Source organism: Cricetulus griseus, chromosome 2 (assembly GCF_003668045.3).
Source record: "Cricetulus griseus strain 17A/GY chromosome 2, alternate assembly CriGri-PICRH-1.0, whole genome shotgun sequence".
Classification (NCBI taxonomy): Eukaryota; Metazoa; Chordata; class Mammalia; order Rodentia; family Cricetidae; genus Cricetulus; species Cricetulus griseus.
In genome coordinates this window covers 269,941,994-269,962,607 of record NC_048595.1, presented here as the reverse complement: position 1 = coordinate 269,962,607, position 20,614 = coordinate 269,941,994, and the positions used below count along the sequence as shown (strand labels likewise).

Genomic DNA, 20,614 nt, shown 5'->3' with positions numbered 1-20,614 from the left:
TGCAGAACTCTTAATATATTTTGTTTCATTTTTTAATAAATTCAGACAGATACTTGATAGGTATTTCTGCAGTTATGGTGGGTGTGACTAGGTTTAGGACTCAGAGGCCTTTAAGGCCATTTGCACAGTGAGCATAACTGAATTGACTCCATTAAAGTCTTGCAGCCTCCTCACACTTGTTTGGATGGCTCCATACACGTGTTCTTATTGGATATTTTCATTTTCATGAAGCCTTCTCTCACTGCCATGCAGCATTACTTCAATTGGCTCATAGCAGCAATAACAGAAATTGCATTCTGGGAACCTGTTGCTTTTTATTATTTTTGAAAACTTCTAATATAAGGAGCCAGAGAGAGAAACTCTGTCTGGAAAAACCAAAAAAAAAAGTTCCTTAAATTTTAAAAAAACTAAAAGCCCTAAATAAAACACCAAAATAAGCAAGCCACCACCAAAAAAAATCGCAAGAACATACATGAGAAACACTGGGGTACTCAGCCAGCCTGACACCTACTGTGGATCTCTCTGGGCCTGTGTCTGCTTGGAGTAGACCCGCCCAGTCAGGGAGGATCTCCCTGAGTCTGGACACACCTCACTCTTCCTTCCCACTCCTCCACTGGCCTGACTCCTACTGAGGTGAGTGTACCCTCAGATCCTGTCCTATTCCTACTCAACTTCCCATTCACCCAGGATCTCTCTGGGCCTGGGCCTGCTTAGAGTGGACCCGCCTAGGCAGGGAGGAGCTCCTGGAGTCTGGACAAACCTCACTCTTCCTTCCCCTTTCCGCCACCGCCAGCCCTACCCTTACCAAGTGAGGAGACTACCAGGAGAGGCAAGACCATCCAGAGCTGCAGACATTGAAGTCTTGCCCACACATACCACCAGGTGACAAGAGGAGATAGAGAGACCCCAGCTGCACCCATGGGAAGAAGACTGAATAAGAACACACTCAACAACAGAAAGACCAATATGACACCACCAGAATCTAGGGACTCCACCCCAGCAAAATCTGAAAAGCCCAACACAGAGAATGAAGAAGAGATAGACCTCAAAAATTATCTTAGGAAGATGATAGAGACCTTTAAAGAGGAAACAAGAAAATCCCTTAAAGAAATAGAAGAAAAAACAAGCAAAAATTACATGAAGTGGATGAAAAGATAAACCAAAAAATTCAAGAAATAAACAAATCTCTTAAAGAATCTAAAGAAAGCCAAGAAAAACAGCCAAACAAGTGAAGCAGGCACTCGCAACAGTTCAAGGCATGAAAGCTGAAATAGAAACAATAACGAAAACACAGAATCAGGGGATGCTGGAAATAGAAAGGCTGGATAAACAATTGGGAACTAAAGATGTGAGTATAAGCAATAGAATTCAAGAGATGGAAGAGAGAATCTCAGTTGTTGAAGACTCCCTAATGGATATACAGTCATCGACCAAAGAAAGTCTCAAGTCCAACAAATCCCTAACAGAAAATATCCAGGAAATATGGGACACTGTGAAAAGGCCGAACCTAAGAATAATAGGTATAGAAGAAGGTGAGGAAATACAGCTCAAAGGTACAGAAAACATATTCAAAAAATCATAGAAGAAAACCTCCCCAACCTACAGAAGGATATGCCTATGAAAAGTACAAGAAGCTTACAGAACACCAAACAGACTGGACCATAGAAAGAAGTCCCCTCGACACATAATAATCAAAATACCATAGCTACAGAATAAAGAGAAAATATTAAGAGCAGCAAAGGAAAAAAGGCCAAGTAACATATAAAGGCAGACCTATCAGAATCACTCCCGACTTCTCAATGGAAACTTTGAAAGCCAGAAGGTCCTGGATAGATATCCTACAAACACTAAGGGAGCATGGATGCCAATCCAGAGTACTGGACCCAGCAAAACTTTCAATCACACTATAGATGGAGAAAACAAGATATTCCATGACAAAAACCAGACTTAAATGATACATATCCACAAATCTAGCACTACAGAAAGTTCTGGAGAGAAAACTCCAACCCAATGAAGATAACTACACTCACAAAAACATAGGCAATAGATAATCCAATTTTACCAAACACGAAAAGAAACGGGAGGGTGAAATCCACACACAATGACACCACCAACAATAAATCCAAAACAAGCAAGAACCAACAATCAATGGACATTAATATCCCTCAATGTCAATGATCTTAACCTGCCTATAAAAAGATACAGGCAAACAGAATGGATACGAAGACAGAATCCATCCTTCTGCTGTATAGAAGAAACACACCTGAACTTCAAAGACAGGCGTTATCTCAGAGTAAAAAGTTGGGAAAAGATTTTCCAATCAAATGGGCCCAAGAAACAAGCTGATGTAGCAATCCTAATATATAACAAATTAGACTTCAAACTATAATCAATCAAAAGAGATGAAGAAGGGCATTTCGTACTTATCACAGGAAAAATATACCAAGATGAAATCTCAATCCTGAACATCTATGCCCCAAATACAAAGGCACCCACATTTGTAAAAGAAACATTACTAAAGCTCAAATCACACATAAAACCACACACACTTCAACACCCCGATTTCACCACTAGACAGGACCACCAGGCAGAAACTTAACAAAGAAACAAAGGATCTAACAGAAGTTATGACCCAACTTGGTTTAACAGATATCTATATAACATTCCATCCAAACACAAAAGAATATACCTTCTTCTCAGCACCACATGGAACCTTCGCTAAAATTGACCATATAGTTGGCAACAAAGCAAACCTCCACAGATACAAAAGAATTGAAATAACCCCCTGATCACCATGCTTTAAAGTTAGAATTCAACAGCAATACAAATTGCAGAAAACCTACAAACTCATGGAAACTGAATAACACCCAATTGCACCATTCCTGAGTTGAGGAAGAAATAAAAAAAGAAATTAAAGACTTCCTAGAATTTAATGAGAATGTAGACACAACATACCCAAACTTATGGGACACTCTGAAAGCAGTGCAAAGAGAAAAGTTTATAGCCCACATGAAGAAACTGGAGAATGGTCACACTAGAAAATTGACAGAACAACTGAAAACTTTAGAGCAAAAAGAAGCAAACTCACCAAGGAGGAGTAGATGCCAGGAAATAATCAAACTGAGGGCTGAAGTCAATAAAGTAGAAATTAGGAAAACATTACAAAGAATCAATGAAACAAAGAGTTGTTTCTTTGGAAGATCAACAGGATAGACAAACCTCTATCCAAAGTAACCAAAAGGCAGAGAGAGAGCACGCTAATTAACAAAATCAGAAACGAAAAGGGAGATATAACAAGAGACACTGAGGAAATCCAGAGAATCATCAGGTCATACTTTGAAAACCTGTACTCCACAAAATTCGAAAATCTAAAGGAAATGGACAATTTTCTGGATAGATATCACTTACCAAAATTAAGCCAAGAACAGATAAGTAGTTTAATTTGACCTATAGCCCCTTAATGAAATGGAAGCAGTCATCAAAAGCCTCCCAACCAAAAAAAGCCCAGGGCCAGATGGCTTCACTGCAGAATTCTACCAAAATTTCAAACAAGAGCTAATACCAGTACTCCTCAAATTGTTCCACACAATAGAAGCAGAGGGACATTGCCAAACTCTTTTTATGATGCTACAATCACTTTGATACCCAAGCCACACAAAGATACAACTAAAAAAGAAAACTACAGACCAATATCCCTCATGAACATCGATGCAAAAATACTCAACAAGATATTGGCAAAACGAATCCAAGAACACATCAGAAAAATCATCCACTATGATCAAGTAGGCTTTATCCCAGGGATGCAAGGATGGTTCAACATATGAAAATCCATCAATATAATCCACCATATAAACAAACTGAAAAAGAAAAACCACATGATCATCTCACTAGATATTGAAAAAGCCTTTGGCAAAATCCAACATCCCTTCATGATAAAGATCTTGGAGAGAACAGGAATAACAGGAACATATCTAAACATGATAAAAGCAATATACATCAAACCAACAGTCAACATCAAACTAAATGGAGAGAAACTCAAAGCGATTGCTCTAAAATCAGGAACAAGACAAGGCTGTCCACTCTCTCCATATATCTTCAATATTGTCCTTGAAGTTCTAGCTAGAGCAATAAAGACAAGAAAAGGAGATCAAAGGGATACAAATTGGAAAGGAAGAAGTCAAACTTTCACTATTTGCAGATGATATGATAGTCTATGTAAGTGACCCGAAAAACTCTACCAGGGAACTCCTACAGCTGATAAACACCTTCAGCAAAGTAGCAGTATACAAAATTAACTCAAAAAAAAATCAGTAGCCCTACTATATACAGATGATAATAAATCCAATGAGAAAGAAATCAGAGAAACATCACCCTTCACAATTTCCACAAGGAACATAAAATATTTTGGGGTAACTCTAACCAAAAAATTGAAAACCTGTACAGTAAGAACTTTGAGTCTTTAAAGAAAGAAGTTAAAGAAGATACCAGAAAATGGAAAGATCTCTCATGCTCTTGGATTGGTAGAATCAACATAGTAAAAATGGCAATCTTGCCAAAAGTTACCTACAGATTCAATGCAATCCCCATCAAAATCCCAACACAGTTCTTCACAGACCTTGAAAGAACAATACTCAACTTTATATGAAAAAACAAAAAACCCAGAATAGCCAAAACAACTCTGTACAATAAAGGGTCTTCTGGAGGCATCACCATCCCCGACTTCAAGCTCTATTATAGAGCCATAGTTCTGAAAACAGTTTGGTATTGGCACAAAAATAGAGAGAATCGAACTGAAAACCCTGATATTAACCCACACATCTATGAATACCATTTTTTACAAAGATGCTAAATGTATACAATGGAAAAAAGATAGCATCTTAAACAAATGGTGCTGGCACAACTGGATTCGGGCATGCAGAAGATTGCAGATAGATCCATATCTGTCACCATGCCCAAAACTTAAGTGCAAATGGATCAAGGATCTCAACATAAATCCAGCCACACTGAATCGTCTAGAAGAGAAAGTGGGAGATACCCTTGAACGAACAGGCACAGGAGACCACCTCCTGAACATTATACCAGTAGCACAGACATTGAGATCTGCATTTAAAAATGGACCTCCTGAAACTGAGAAGCTTCTGTAAGTCAAAGGACACAGTTAGTAAGGCAAATTGACAGCCCACACAATAGGAAAAGATCTTCACCAACCCTACATCTGACAGGAGCTGATTTCCAAAATATACAATGAACTCAAGAAGCTACCCACCAAAACACCAAACAATGAAATTAAAAAGTGGGGTGAAGAACTAAATAGAGAATTCTCAACAGAGGAATCTGAAATGGCTGAAAGACTTAAGAAAGTACTCAAAATCCTTAGCCATCAGAGAGATGAAATTCAAAACTGTGAGACACCATCTTACACCAGCCAGAATAGCTAAAATAAAAAAACACCAAATGACAAACTATACTGGAGAGGATATGGAGAAAAAGGAACACTCCTCCATTGCTGGTGGGAGTGCAAACTTGTAAGACCACTTTGGAAATCAGTATGGCGGTTGCTCAGAAAAATGGGAATCAGTCTACCTCAAGATCCAGACAATTCCTCTCTTGGGCATTGACCCAAATAATTCACATTCATACAAGTACATATGTTCAACCATGTTCATAGCAGCATTGTTTGTAATAGCCAGAACCTGGAAGCAACCTTGATGCCCCTCAACTGAAGAATGGATAGAGAAAATGTAGTACATTTATACAATGGAGTACTACTCAGCAAAAAAAGCAATGGAATCTTGAAATTTGCAGGCAAATGGATGGAACTAGAAGAAAATATCTTGAGTGAGGTAACCCAGTCACAAAAAGACAAACATGGTATGTACTCACTCATATATGAATTTTAGACATAGAGCAAAGGATTACCAGCCTACAGTCCTCTTCACCAAAGAAACTAGGAAACAAGAAGGACTCTAGCATGGAACCCAGGAATGGGAAGGGGCAGGATCTCCTGAGCTAATTGGGAGCATGAGAGTAGGGGAGAGGGAGCTACCAGAATGAGAGGAGGAGAAAAGGAGGGGAGAGGAGGAAATGGAGTAGCAGAAATGTTGAGTTGGGGGAGGAATAGAGGACAGCAGGATGAGAGATACCATATCAGAGGGAGCCATTATAGGTCCGAGGATAGATCTGGTACTAGGGAGATTTCCAGAGATCTACAAGGATGACACAAACTGACAATCTAGGCAATAGTGGAGGGGATAGCCTAAATACCCTTCCCCTGTGATGAGACTGATGACTACTTTTTATGCCATCCTAGAGCCCTCATCCAGTGGCTGATGGACACAGAGGCAGACACCCACACATATACACTGAACTGAACTCTGGAACCTAGTTGCAGAGAAGGAGGAATGAAGATCAAAGAGGTCAGTACCAGGCTGGTGAAACCCACAGACACAGCTGGCTGAACAACCCCAGACTGTTGCCTGGGAGGCCAGCAAGGGACTGATCCAGACCCCTGAACATGGATGTCAATGAGGAGGCTTCTGCACTCTAGGGGGCCCCTGGTAGTGGATTAGTATTTTTCCCTGGTGTAAGAAGGGACTTTGAGAGCCCATCTCACGTCTCGGCCTGGACACATGGGGGAGGGCCTAGGTCAGGCCCAGAATGATGTGGTGGACTTTGGGGAGCCCCTGTCGAGGACCCTACCCAGCCTATGGAGTGGAGGATGGATGGGTGGGGGGCAGGTGGGAGGTTGGGGGAGGGCTAGGGGAAGGGGAGGGAGAGGGAGGAGGGATTGACATGTGAAGCAAGCTTGTTCCTAATTTGAACTAATAAAAAAATTACAAAAAAAAAAAAAAGAGAAACACTGGGGTAAAAGTTAAGTGAGGACCGTAATTCTGAGCAATAAATGGGACAGTGGCCAAGAGAAGTACAGCTTCTAGTTTTTTTCTCTTCTACTATTCTTTCCCTTCAGTTTTTTTTTTTTTTTTAAGATTTTATTTATTATTCATACAGTCTTCTGCCTGCATGCCAGCAGAGGGCACCAGATCTCATTCAAGGTGGTTGTGAGCCTCCATGTGGTTGCTGGGAATTGAACTCAGGACCTCTGGAAGGTCAGTGCTCTTAACCACTGAGCCATCTCTCCAACCCCCTCTTCAGTTTTTTAAGACAAGGTTTCATGTAGCCCAGGGTAGCCTTGAGCTGACTATGCATCCAAGGCTAGCCTTAAACTCCTGATCCTCCTGCCTTAGCTTCTTCCTGTGCACTGGGATGACAGGAATGCTATGCTATGCCCCATTTCCTATGAGCTGGGATGACAAGTATGCTATGCTATCCCCCATTTCCTATGAGCTGGGATGACAGGTATGCTATGCAATCCCCTAGTTCTGAAGCTTCAATTTTCTTAACCTCGAGGGAAACAGGAGCTAGGAGAGTTAAAACACACACACACACACACACACACACACACACACACACACACACACACAAAATTTAAATTTGTTGGGAAACTAAAATGTATTTTAAAAATATTGTTAAATGTGGTAAATTTCACAGGCTAAATAAACAGAAAACAAACAAAGCAATATGCCAGCAGACAATAATTTATCTTCAAATTGCAAATGGCATTTTTAATAACAAAAGAAATACTTGGATTACTTCCCTCAGTCCTCTGCAATAGGAAGAGAAATATTTGTAATATCAGCTATGGTGGATATTTCAGCATGTACACTCCCAGAATGGCTACACTTATCTCCACTCATGCTCCATCAAAGAGTGAGCTATGGTGGTCAAAGTGTGTGTGTCTCCAGGTTTCCTCATTGTTCAATGATGCAAGCAGCCTGCTCTTTCCTTGCAGCCTTCTAGACTCAAGGGTTCAGCACAGCAGAACAGGGCTGCCCTGCCCTTTTCTGGTAGAAGCCAGCCCACAGATACCATTAGCTGGGCAGATAAGGCACATTGTTTTCAAGCGAAATGTTTGTTTGGGTGCAGCATATATTTGGTGCCCTTCTGTCTCTAGGCTGATAAAATCATTGACTATTTAAGCTCTCTGATGGGAAGTAAATAGTGGACGAGACTCCAATGACCAAAATATGGCAGAACTGTAGAACATTTTTCATTTAAATTGGAGATCATATTACAAGTTACTTTTTGCCTTCTGACTCCACAGTTCTTTAACAAAGCAAGTATAAAGCACTGTTAAATAGAACATCAAAACTATTTTAAGAATTAAGCAGAAGTTACTTTGTTTCACTGAAATGTAATCTGAGATATCTATAGTAGTTACTTCTGAAGCTTGAGCAACAGATGGAATCAGCAAAAAGAAAGTATTCTTAAACTTCTCCCTTTCCCTTCACCAACTACAGCCTATGAGTTAGCTATCAATTCTTTATGACTCTGCTACCACACACACAAAAGAAATAGACAGGAGCCTACTTTTGCTATTTTCAGTGCATTGCTGGTATGTATTAGTTATAACTGTATTTTCAAATTTTAAATGGTACCACCAAATCTCCTTCATTTGTGCTGATAATAGCCAAGTAGTCTTTAGAACAATGAGCATAAAATGCCATGCATCTTTTCTACTCATTTAATAATGTGTCAACAATCTATAGGTCCCACTACATGTATGCTATGATGCTAAACACCATAAGCCAAAGGAACATGGCTCAGCCTTCCTGCAACTCACAAGTCAATGAAACAGACTGATAGACTGCCTGCCCCTTTTCTTTTTAATTGCCAAAGTAGAACTAGGAGATTATGTCAGAGGTTGAGCATGCACTTAACATTGATGTGAGGTCTGGGTTCAATATCCAGCAATGAAAATAAGGAAGTAAATAAATAAAGGCAAAAGCTATCAAAACACATATGGCACCAAAAATGATGTGTGCCCCCTCCTCTCCAAAAATAGTGCAGCATACTGTAAGAATGACAGATAGAGGAAGGGACAGTGAGCTTGGATATGAAGGCCAAGGACTACTCAGGTAGAAATCAAAAAACATAGAAGAGCATCACTGTGCAGTGGGTGACAGGGGCAAGAGCAGAGAAAGTGGCCTAGAACAGGGAAAGGGGAGGTGTGGCTCAAGAAGCCAACAGTGTCAGGATGCTTCTTGTACCCCAGGCTGACACTGAACAAACTGTGAAGGTGAGGATGACCTTGAACTCCTGATCCTCTTGCCTCTGTCTCCCAACTACCAAGATTACCAGCACACACTACCACACCCAACTAGGAAAAGTTTAAATTTCCAAATCTATTATTACAGAGATAGTAAAGAGGGTTCCCATAACTCAGACAGTCATTTACCAGTGACATCTTTATGTAGTATAGTTAGTTTTGCATTAAAAGGTGTCTCTTGGGCCAGGTATGGTAGTACTCAAGAGGCAGAGGCAGGAGGATCTCTGAGTTTGAGGCTAGCCTGGTCTACACAGTGAGTACCAGGACAGCCAGGGCTATACAGAGAAACCCTGTCACAAAAAAAAGAAAGAAAGAGAGGAAATGAGGGAGGGAGGAAGGGAGGGAGGGCACCCACAATCCTGAGATAAAGTACCCCTTAGGCCAACAGTAATTTCAGGCAGAAGGGAAAAGCCAACAGTGCAGTGGTTCTTAACCTTGGCTACACTGAAATCAACTGAGAAGAAATGTTAAAAAAAAAAAAAAAAGATCAGTGAGTGAGTCCCAGCTGTAGGCCTGTAGAGTCCCTCCAGGTTAGAGTAAGACACAACCCAAACCCTATGTTGGGTGAGGGGCATTACTCAACAACTCCATCACTGATTTTTAACCTGCGGGTTTCAAACTTAAAACCCACATAAGAACCACACAAAGACCTTACTACACACGAATTCAAAAGGTCTGGAATTACTCAAGAATTTGTACAAGAAACAAGTCCCAAGTGATGCCCTGGCTGCTGTCCCAGGATGGTACTGTGAGAGTCCCTGTCCTGATGTTGCTAATGATGAGAAACCATTCAAACCCTTGCAACTCTAGTAAAACTCTGGGGAAGGGCAAAGAGCCAGAGGTAAAGTAACACTGTTATTTCAAGTAAATTATCTTAGCAAACTATAGACAAGGCTGCTTTCTTCTACATTTACTAGAAACCAATGAAATGCAATGTTAACCCTTCCTTCTCAGTAACAAAAAATTAAGATGACCCAAGACTGAGTTTCCTACCTTACTCAATCTATCTCCAGCAAGATTACTCATTTAGCCGTTTGGATGGTGCTTCTGTGTTGTTTAATAAACTTGCTTTTGAGGGTCTGGGGAGATAGCTTGATTGGCAAAGTGCTTGCCATGAAAGAGTAAGGACCCGAGTTCCATCCCCTGCTCCCACATAAAACCAGACATGGTGGTGTGTGTTTATAATCCAGCCACTTAGGGGACAAAGACAGGGGCTCAATGGCAGCCAGCCTAGCCTAATCCAGAGACCCAGGTGTCACTGAGACTCTGTCTCAATAAACAAAAGTTGACGGTTTCTATGGAAAGATACATGAAGTTGTCCTCTAGCCCCCACCTGTGTACACACATGCACACATACACATGAAAATCTGTTTTTGATCATCACCAAAATTCAAGGTACATACATACATAAGTTCACTTCACAGCTAAGGGGAATAGGCCATGGAAAATCCTTGACATACCTAATGAAGAGCAGCCCCAAAGTACATGTTCTACTAACACCATACCCATTACCTTTTCTACGCAGTCAAGGAGTTCAGGAGATCATATGGAGGTACCATCAAGGATTCTAGAGATAGTTTTTATTAACATTCTAAAGGCTCAAATAGGCTTACATCAACTCAGTTTCCCCCTACCTTCTCAAACTACACAGAAAATCCCACAAGCTAAAGTCCATGCCAGAACTCCATTAGCCAAACAACTTATGCCCAAACCAACACCCTAAAGAATGATGAGCCAGCATAAATGTGAACTCCCATGACACAGAGTCCAGAAATGGCTTTCCTCTTCTAATATTCTTCTAAGCACTCACTTCCTCCTCTCATCTATTGTACTGTCTCTGTCTAACTCACATTAACTCAACCGGTCAGTTCTTTTTGGCACACACACACACACACACACACACACACACACACACACACACACACACACAAAATCCATCTTGCAGTAAATGACAAGAAACTAGAAATCCCTATGGTGGCAAAAGAAGTTGATTGTTGAGTGGCACAAAAAATCCAACATTAAGACTCATGATGAAGTCATGGGCTCACTATTTAATTGTCTTACCACTTTCAGGGGAGTTTAAAAATAAACACTGTAGCCTAGCAAAACAATTTACAAAGAAGAAAAATTCATTCACTCAAAAATATTTACCAGTATCTAGTGCTTACTGATTTGTACAAATGGAAAGCTATTTAGCTTTTTGTTTTATTTTGTTTTGTTTCTGGAACTAATAACTGTAACAAAAATTAAGTTTAAGACTGAAAAGTTCTAATTGCCTGGTAATATAAAAAAATTAATGGTTAATTTTTGGAAAACTACTCAACAGTTTTTAAAAATGACTTTTAAAAAGCCACAAATTTCCAGAAGCTACATCATGTTTACAAATGTTCAAGGTGAAACACTAAAAATTCTAGACTTAGCTTCTCTATCAAAATGAATTAATTATACTATTTCAATTAAAACTTTAATTGGATCAATATTTTCAAGAGGCAGGCTCCAATTCATCACAATAGCATCAAGCCCAGGAACCACACAGCATGTAGCCTAGAGTACTTGACAAATTAAAGAAAACCATTAGGTTGATGGAAGGCTGGCTCTGGGAGTACAATGGCTTCGATCCACAGGCATGCAGGATGATATATAAAGAATACCACATTTCAACAAAAGGAGGTAAAAGAAAAAGCTTCCACAGAGCTCATTGTTTACTAGTATAAAGAATCATGAATTTTTTTGAGATTCAATTTTAAATAAACATTTTAGTAAAAAGAAATAAAATTGGAAAAACTTCTTATGAAATACTAGTATCTTGATCAATAATATCATAAGAACAGCCTATGCACATTTGGACTGTTAACTACTATAGGAAAGTGGGGCCCAGAGCTAATGAGTATTCTGCAGAAGAACAGGAAGATGATGGTGTTGAGCAAGTGTGTGTTAGAGCATCACACCTACATAGTAAATCATTAAACTTACAGCCACTGTCCAGCTGTGCTTGGACTGCTTCTTAGCTATACTACATGAAATACTCAATGTTGTCATTCTGAAGCTAAATAGCTATGAATTCATCCACTGGGGCTGTAAGGTGTAGACTGTCTGCACACTGAGTCAGTCTCCTTTCTTACCTTAACCCCCTACTCAGTAGACACTAGGCACAGAGATAAGAAGATAGGAGGAGCCAGACAGATGGGTGAGGAGACTGGAGAAGACAGACAGATGGAGGAGGAGACAGACAGATGGGGGAGGAGACAGGAGAAGCCAGACAGAGATGGAAGAGAAAACAGGAGGAGCCAGACAGAGATGGAGAGAGAAACACAGAAAAGCCAGACCAATAATGCTGTTTCTTTTCTTGTAGCAGGACACGAATGTGTGATGGAAAGAAAAAAAAAAAAAAAATCAGTCCCAAAGGGGCTGAAAGCAGCAGCACGTTTTCAGAGTAAAGTAGCCTCAGTTCCTTCCTCAGACCCTGCTGCATGCCTGTGCCCCTTTCCACTAACTGTACAGGGTTTCTGGTTTACACATATGTGCACATAAAGGCACACACATGCCTACATAATAGGAAGACAAGAAAATGCTGAATATACAATGAAAACAGATAAATAATTAGTGTTTACAGTCTCTGTATAGTTCATTCCACTAAAATGAATCCATATTCTAGACTGGGGTTTCAGGACAGACCTCAAGGGTGAATTATTTACCCCTGAGTTCTCAGAGCATATTAAACTACAACCAGCTGATGTGTAGAACCCAGTTGATCTGGGTAAACAGTATCACTCTTGTGCAAATAGCGAGCAGGAGGAAAGACCAAGGATTTCTGCTCAACTACCTCCATACCTATTAAAAACCATATACACAGATGCGGTTCCTAATGCAGCAGCAGGCTCCTGCACAGCCCTTCCACCCTCGCTTCAGAGGCAATCACTCTCAATTCTTCTCATCCTTGCTTCTGACTTCATCTTTCTACATAATATACTCAGAATTTACTGAACCCTTTTGCATTTTCAGATACTGTCTTTTACTTCCCAGGACAGAATGAGACAAAGCAAAACACCCTTAAGAGAAAACATACACAGAATTTATTTCAGTGCCTTATTGAAATACACAACAGAACTCTTAAAAATATAATGCAAATTAGCTGTCAAAATCCATAAATTTTCCACTGGAACTAATCAACACAATTCAGGTTCAAAGCAGTGCCTCACACTGCACTAAACCAAGGCTTAATCCATCCCTCCCTCCCTTTCCGTTTATTCATGTGCTTGCATTAGGCTATGGATTAGACATACACTTGGGATGGTTCTTAAAGAAAAGTGTTTTATTAAAGAATTCTGAAAATGTTCTGTACTTAAAAATCAGGGCACTTAAACTCAAAAGTCTCACAAGTTCTTCTTAACTAATGTATGTTCCCTCATTTTATAGGAAATTATTTCAATTTTTTTTTACTTGGCATTTAATTTACCAAGTTACAGTTCACCTCATGAAAAGAACTTTCCAATATGGCAATAACTGACATGGGATTTGGACATGGCATATGGGAAATAGCAACTTAGAGTATATCACATACTACTTTGTAGTTGTAGGACAAACTGAAAACATCTGCATGCAACTCCTACTTATTGATGGGGACACCAGAATAACTACCCCCAAGTGTTTGGGGTTGCTCTACCTCTCACAAAGGCAGCCCTAACAAAACACAACAAAACAGCCCATTTATCCTTAAAAACCTTTTCTCACTCGGACAGAGTGATGTGCATTAAATTCCATTTTCTTAACGACTACTTCAAACGTAACCAGAATGAAACCACGATTGTGAGCTTTTATAATCAGAATGACCAAAGTTGTCATAATTTTCCATCTAATGTAAATTCACTTGTGTTTGTGGACACTTATTTAGCACACCCCAATAGCTAGAGGCAAACAATAAATCCTGGATTCAAACAATATGCTCTATTAACACAAAATACATTTAATACTAAAGTGTCCTTGCAAGAATTAAATAAATATGGAAACAGATATCCTTCTTAAAAAGAAAGTTAAAGCAACTACATTGAGATACTCTACTTATATCAGAGAAGTGGATCAAACTGTGCTGCAACATAGAAAAATGTGCTTAGCTGACAGCGATCTTTATGTTTAGCATATCTCGAAAGTGTAGTATTTAGACACATCTTTGATCATTTTATTAATTCAGTCACAGGCCTTGCAAAGGTTAACAATTAACATCATACCATTAACTATGTGATGAAAATGGTAAAGGAATTAGAAACTGCCTTAAAAGACAGTCATCAGGAGCTACATGGCTGCAACTCAGCCACATTTCTTATCTGTTTGCTTTCACTGACCTTTATTTGTGGGTAGGGGGCTAGGTAAAGCTGAAATGAAAGGTTTGTGAGACAGAGTACATATTCAGCTATACTGTCTGTTTACTCTGGCTGACCTTTTTTTTTTTGGGGGGGGGAAGAGGAGTATCTGCCTGTGAAAATCTCTGCTAATAAACACAAGAATCAAAAAGCCCGTCAACCACACAAGAGCTGACACTGGTGGTAGACAGGCAGATCCTATGAGTGAATGTGACAATGATAAAAGGGATTTGGTTGGTAATGCATTTTGTCCAGATCCTACGTTAGTACAATCCAATTAAAGATCATTCTCCTGCTATGCAGTAAAATAATGGATCCTTATCTTATTACAAATTAAATACCACATCACACTATTAAAAGGCATTAGTAAGAAACATTTTAGTATCATATTTAGCATGAGTAAATATTTTACTTTTTCTTGAGTGTTTTTATTTTGAAAATTACTAATCCACCCCAAAATTCCAATACTGATATAACGAATGCCATATATCTTTCTCTTGTTCACCAACTATTAAAAATTTATCATATTTGCTTAGCTTCTTATCTCTACATATGTGGGGTTTGTGTGTGTATGTATATAATATTTTTTCTAACTCATTTAAAAATAAATTTCATGCACTGTGCCTTGAGTGTCACTGATTTTGTTAGTTTTTATAAATTTTATAAATTTAAGCATAAATATTAGAACATATATTTATAGTGAAATAGTACTACATAAGTGCAAAATTTTAAAAAGAAAACTAAAATTCATTGGATGTCTGGTATATACCAGACATGATGTATACAGCTTCTATTTAAAGATTCTTAAATGCCATAAAAACATTATGGAGGAAATTAAGGCTAAGGGAGATGGGCCACATAAGAGATTAACTATAACACAATTAAATAAAGTTATACATTAAATAACTGAGTATATAGCTTAAATATACCAAATACTAAATATGTAATACATATTAGTAACTAAGTATGAGTATATAACTAAGTTTATAGAATATATACAGCTTATATATACATACGAAACACATCTGGTGATCGAAAAATCTAGGCTCGTTAACGGTTATAGAATATTGATGTTAGTTACATTTGTTTATGCTCTGGAACATTTGTTTAGCAATGTAAAGATGTGTTACTTTTGTTTATGCTACATTTGTTCAACTCTGTGAAGCTGCGTTACTTTGCCTGTCTAAAACCCTTGATGATCTAATAAAGAGCTGAATGGCCAATAGCGAGACAGGAGAAAGGATACATGGAGTTGGCAGGTAGAGAGAATAAGTAGGAGGAGAAATCTGGAGAAAGGAAAGGAGGAGGGAACAAGAGAGAACAAGGAGAGGAGGACGCCAGGGGCCAGCCACACAGCCACACAGCCAGACATGGAGTAAGAGTGAAAGTAAGATATACAGAAGAAAAGGAAAGAGCCAAGAGAGAAAAGGTAGATGGGATAATTTAAGAAAAGCTGGCTAGAAACAAGCCAAGCTAAGGGCCAGCATTTATAAGAAAGAATAAGACTCTATGTGCATTTATTTGGGAGCTGAGTGGCAGACCCCACAAAAGCTAAGAGTAAAGAATAAAGAGTAAAAAACAACCAACAACAGTAAACTCTCTTTTTTATTGCATCATGTTGTTTCTATAAAGATTCTTTAACAAAAATGTACATAATATATAGTAATTTAGAGAGCCAACTTAAATAGTATGAAACACAGAAGAGGCCACTTAGCTATGGATCTCAATAAATGCTGCACATATCCACTGTTGCATGGTGACTCCTGTTCTGGTTGCCACTGCACTATCTGGCTAGGTGCACTTCTACCTCACCTTCACAGTGCAATAAAAACTCCTACTCACGTGGCTCCTCAGTGGCTTTGAACAATATAATTATCTTATTAATGTAATGCTAGGTAATGCATGAATGATTAACACCTCAAGTCTCCCTGGGGTTCTTACATTTTAAAATAGGAAATATTACTATTAGCATCTAATTTAGACCATCTGCTATTTTTCAGACACTAATGTACCAAGAACATTTTGGTAATCCTTCATCAAATGCTCTAAACATTCCAACACAAAGAGGCATCATTTCCTTTAATCCATGATTAGCAAAAGGAGGAGGCAGCTTTTCACCTCAAGTCAACTGACTCAAAGGTCCACATAGCCACTGCATCATAGATGTCTACCCTGAGGATGTTCACAAACTTCTCCAAAGAGTAGAATGTGGAGGGACAGGGCTGGCTCTCTGTAACTTCCTACCCTTCAGTTTTACTTCTCTCCCAACTCCAAGGAGAAGACAGCCACAAAACGGCAAACATAGACTTAATTTTCTTGCTCTCAAATAAAAGTGACTCCTTCTCCCTTGAAGATTAGAACTGAAATGGGGCTTAAGTTCAAAGAGACAGATGGTTTTTTGTCATCACCAATTCTAGCATTAAGGCTGACAGTGTGACAACATTTGCATGTGTTAGTTCACTAGGTCATCACAACAATCTTAGGTTGTATGTTCCATCGTCTCTATTTTATAGGTGAAGAATCTAAGTCATAAAGTGTTCAGGCAACTTGCTCAAGTTTACATGGCAAGTAGATGGTCTACTTCCACTATGAGGACACCAAGAATACAGTCAAGCCCTAATGATTCTACGAGTATGTCTTCAATATTTTCTATCTGTATTTGTGACTACATATCTCTTACTATGCCAACAAAACTGGCAGGCTTACACCTGCTTCTCTCCAAACCTTCCTTTTTAACATCCCCTGCCATTATGTGAATGTAAACTGTCTTCTATAGGCTCATGTGTTTGACCACTTGGACCCCAGCTGGGGATAGACCTGGAAGTGGGACCTCTCTGGAGCGTGGGTAGCAAAGGCATGCCTTAGGGTCTCTTAGCCGCTGGAACTTCCTGTCCTGTCCCTGATTCCTGACTGTAGGTAGACACAATGTGAACAGCTGCCTCACTTTTCTACTGCTGTGCTTAACTGTACTACCTCTAATTGTAAACAAAAGATGCCTTTCTTCCCTGATGCTGTATCTTGTCACATATTTCATCACATCAATAAGAAAAGTTAAAAACAAAATAATTAAAAATTTTAAGTAACTGTATTTCCTCAGCCACATACTTCAATCTGTCTATTACAATGGCTGGAAGATAATAACAGACATATAAATACCTGTGAATTTTGAGGCTGTATGCATCTGTCTAACTTACTTTTCTATTGATGTACTAATATACCAAGACCAAGGGATTTAATTGGGGGTTTACAATTACAGAGGGTGGGAGGATATGATCATCCTGGCCAGAAGCATGGCATTAGGCTGGCAGGCACGGTCCCAGTGCAGTACCTGAGAGCTAACATCCTTACCCACAAACAGGAAATACTGAGCTAACTGGGAATGCTATGGGTTTCTGAAACCTCAAAGCCTGTTCCCAGTGACACATCTCCTCCAATAAGGACACAGCTCTTAATCCTTCCCAAACAGTTCCACCAACTGAGGACTGAGTATTCAAACATACTAGCCTGTGGGGGCTATTTTCATTCAAACTATCACATCTATACAATTCTGTAACTGAAAAGAATTGAAACACTGAAAGTGCTAGGTTAAGAGAGACATCATATGGAACATGTGTGCACACAGTTTTATAATAATAACATTAAATTTTTATGATATTTTTTCTTTTTATCTTAAAAATTAAGTTTTAGTTTGATTTATTACTACTGAAGGCCATGTATAAAAATATTTTAAAGGGGCCGGGCGTTGGTGGCACACGCCTTTAATCCCAGCACTCGGGAGGCAGAGCCAGGCGGATCTCAGTGAGTTCAAGACCAGCCTGGTAACAAGAGCTAGTTCCAGGACAGCCTCCAAAGCCACAGAGAAACCCTGTCTCAAAAAAAACAAACAAATAAATAAATAAATAAATAAATAAATAAAAATTTAAAGGTTAGAATATCTATGAAAATATCAAGAATCTAAAGTGTTAACTTGAGGCTAAAATAATCATTTTAGCATTATTAGCTATGAAAATTGTATCTGTAATTACTTGATATATATTTTCTACAACATAGAAGATAGTATGTTGATCTTTCTAATAAAAAAATAGCATCATTGGATAGATTTTTTTAGATTGTCACCCATACCAAAAACTTAAATTGCTGATTTTGTTTATGAAATGGCTGACATACTTGGTATGAAACAAAAACAAGAAGCACTTAAAACTCAAATCATACGTACAAACTCAAACGTACAGTTTCTGCTGAAGATACATTGCTTTCATACAATAAAATAAAACTCTTAAGCAGAACCAGAATAAGACAAGGCCTATCTTTATGAGGCATGCTGTGTCTTAGTTGTAGGGAATTTAACCATTTTTATAAAACATGAAGTTCTGACTCAACTTAAACCTTATTAAATAATTTACCATGATGAGGATGCTGAGACAGCTCAGCAGGAAAAGGCTCTTGTGTCCAAGCCTGATGACCTGACCTGAGTTTGATCCCTGGGTCTTCCCAGGAATCCCAAGTTGTGTTCTAACTTCCACATACATACAAATAAATAAATGCAGTAACAAATTTTAAAGCACCAAAACAAGCAACAGGTAGTCTACAATATGAGATTGCATATTAGCTTTTTAACTTTTATGACTTATGGAAACATGATCTATTATACTTATATTTATAAGATGTAAAGCTCCTGCTAGATATGATATATACAAACTTAAAATAAATATAACACAAACTTACATTTTATATACTAAAATAACCATACACCATCAGTTTCAGTATTAACACCTGTCATGCTAAATGCTCTAAAAGGATGGTAACAGGTCATCAAAAGATCAATATGCAGTTGGTAAAGGTGATCAGTCTCAGACACAGAAAACTTTGGAAATTAGAAGTCTAGATCCTCATCTGGAAATCCCTTGAGTGATACAAGTGCCAAGATGTGACGGGGAAGATTCTGAGTCTCCTCTGCATCCTGCTCAGCTTAGCTGAAACACCAGACACACATGGCCATCCTGTCTATGCAGTTTATGTAATATAATGCTCTGGGGCCTCTTCCTACTTTTGGGGGAGTGTGCCCTTCTTCCCACCGATGTTAATTCTCTACTGAAAACCGTGTCCTGCTCGGCTCTCCACACACTCTTCTCCACTTAGCGCATTTATTCTTGCAGACTCGATTATCACTAAATTAATGGACTTTAAGACCCATATACACAACTCTAACCGGGGAGGATGGCAAGCAAACAACAAGTTTTCCTCCTGTCCATTGATGCTGTGTTCTAAAACCTCCAGTATCACCACAAATTAAAAACTCTGCAATCATGCCTTACTACTTCATATACGTTATATAAAAACAAAATGTGGCTGGATGTGGTAGCTCATGCCTTCTATCCCAGCATCAGGGGGACAGGGGTAAGAGGACCAGGAGAGCAACATCATCCTCAACTGCACATGGGGTTCACAGGTAGAGTGGGTGCATAAGGCAAGACCAATAAACAAAACAACACCCCCATTCGGCTACAGTATGATTCTATTCCCCAGTTTGTCTGCATTCTTTATTGTAAATATATGTAGTTTGTTTATATTTTATGTTCATTGGTGTTTTCCCTGCATGTTTATCTATGTGAGGTGTTAGAAGAACTAGAAGTAGAGTTATGGACAGTTGTGAGCTGCCATGTGGGTGCTGGGAATTGAGCCTGGGTCAGTGCTCTAAACTGCTGAGCCATCTCTCTAGCCAGCTTGTCTTCATTCTTACAGGGGGCTCCATCCAGAAAAGCAGGTTAGAGGTGTGTGCTTTCTCTCAACACACCACTTGGATCTGTTCTATCAGAAGGACACATTACAGGAAGATAGTCATGGGAACCCTGCCAGATCAGACTGAGAAGGGATGGGATAGGAACTTTGGGTGGTTAACACAACAAGGTTAGTATAAGCTCAATGCTTAGTGTCCTCACACAAACTAAGACAGACTTTACAGCACACAGGACAAGAGGATGTGGCCTCCAGAGTGCCTAGTTAGGAGGAAATGGCAGGAAAGGTACACAGTGTAGTAAAACAATCCATCGCCCCAGAAAAGTTACAGATACGAATGCTACTTGATATTGCA

The 20,614-nt window shown here is 39.1% G+C and overlaps 1 protein-coding gene across 1 annotated transcript in view; it reads right to left on the bottom strand.

Moving 5' to 3' along the window:
* Window positions 1–20,614, bottom strand: part of Pex7 (peroxisomal biogenesis factor 7) — a 65,545-nt gene that overhangs the window by 14,090 nt on the left and 30,841 nt on the right.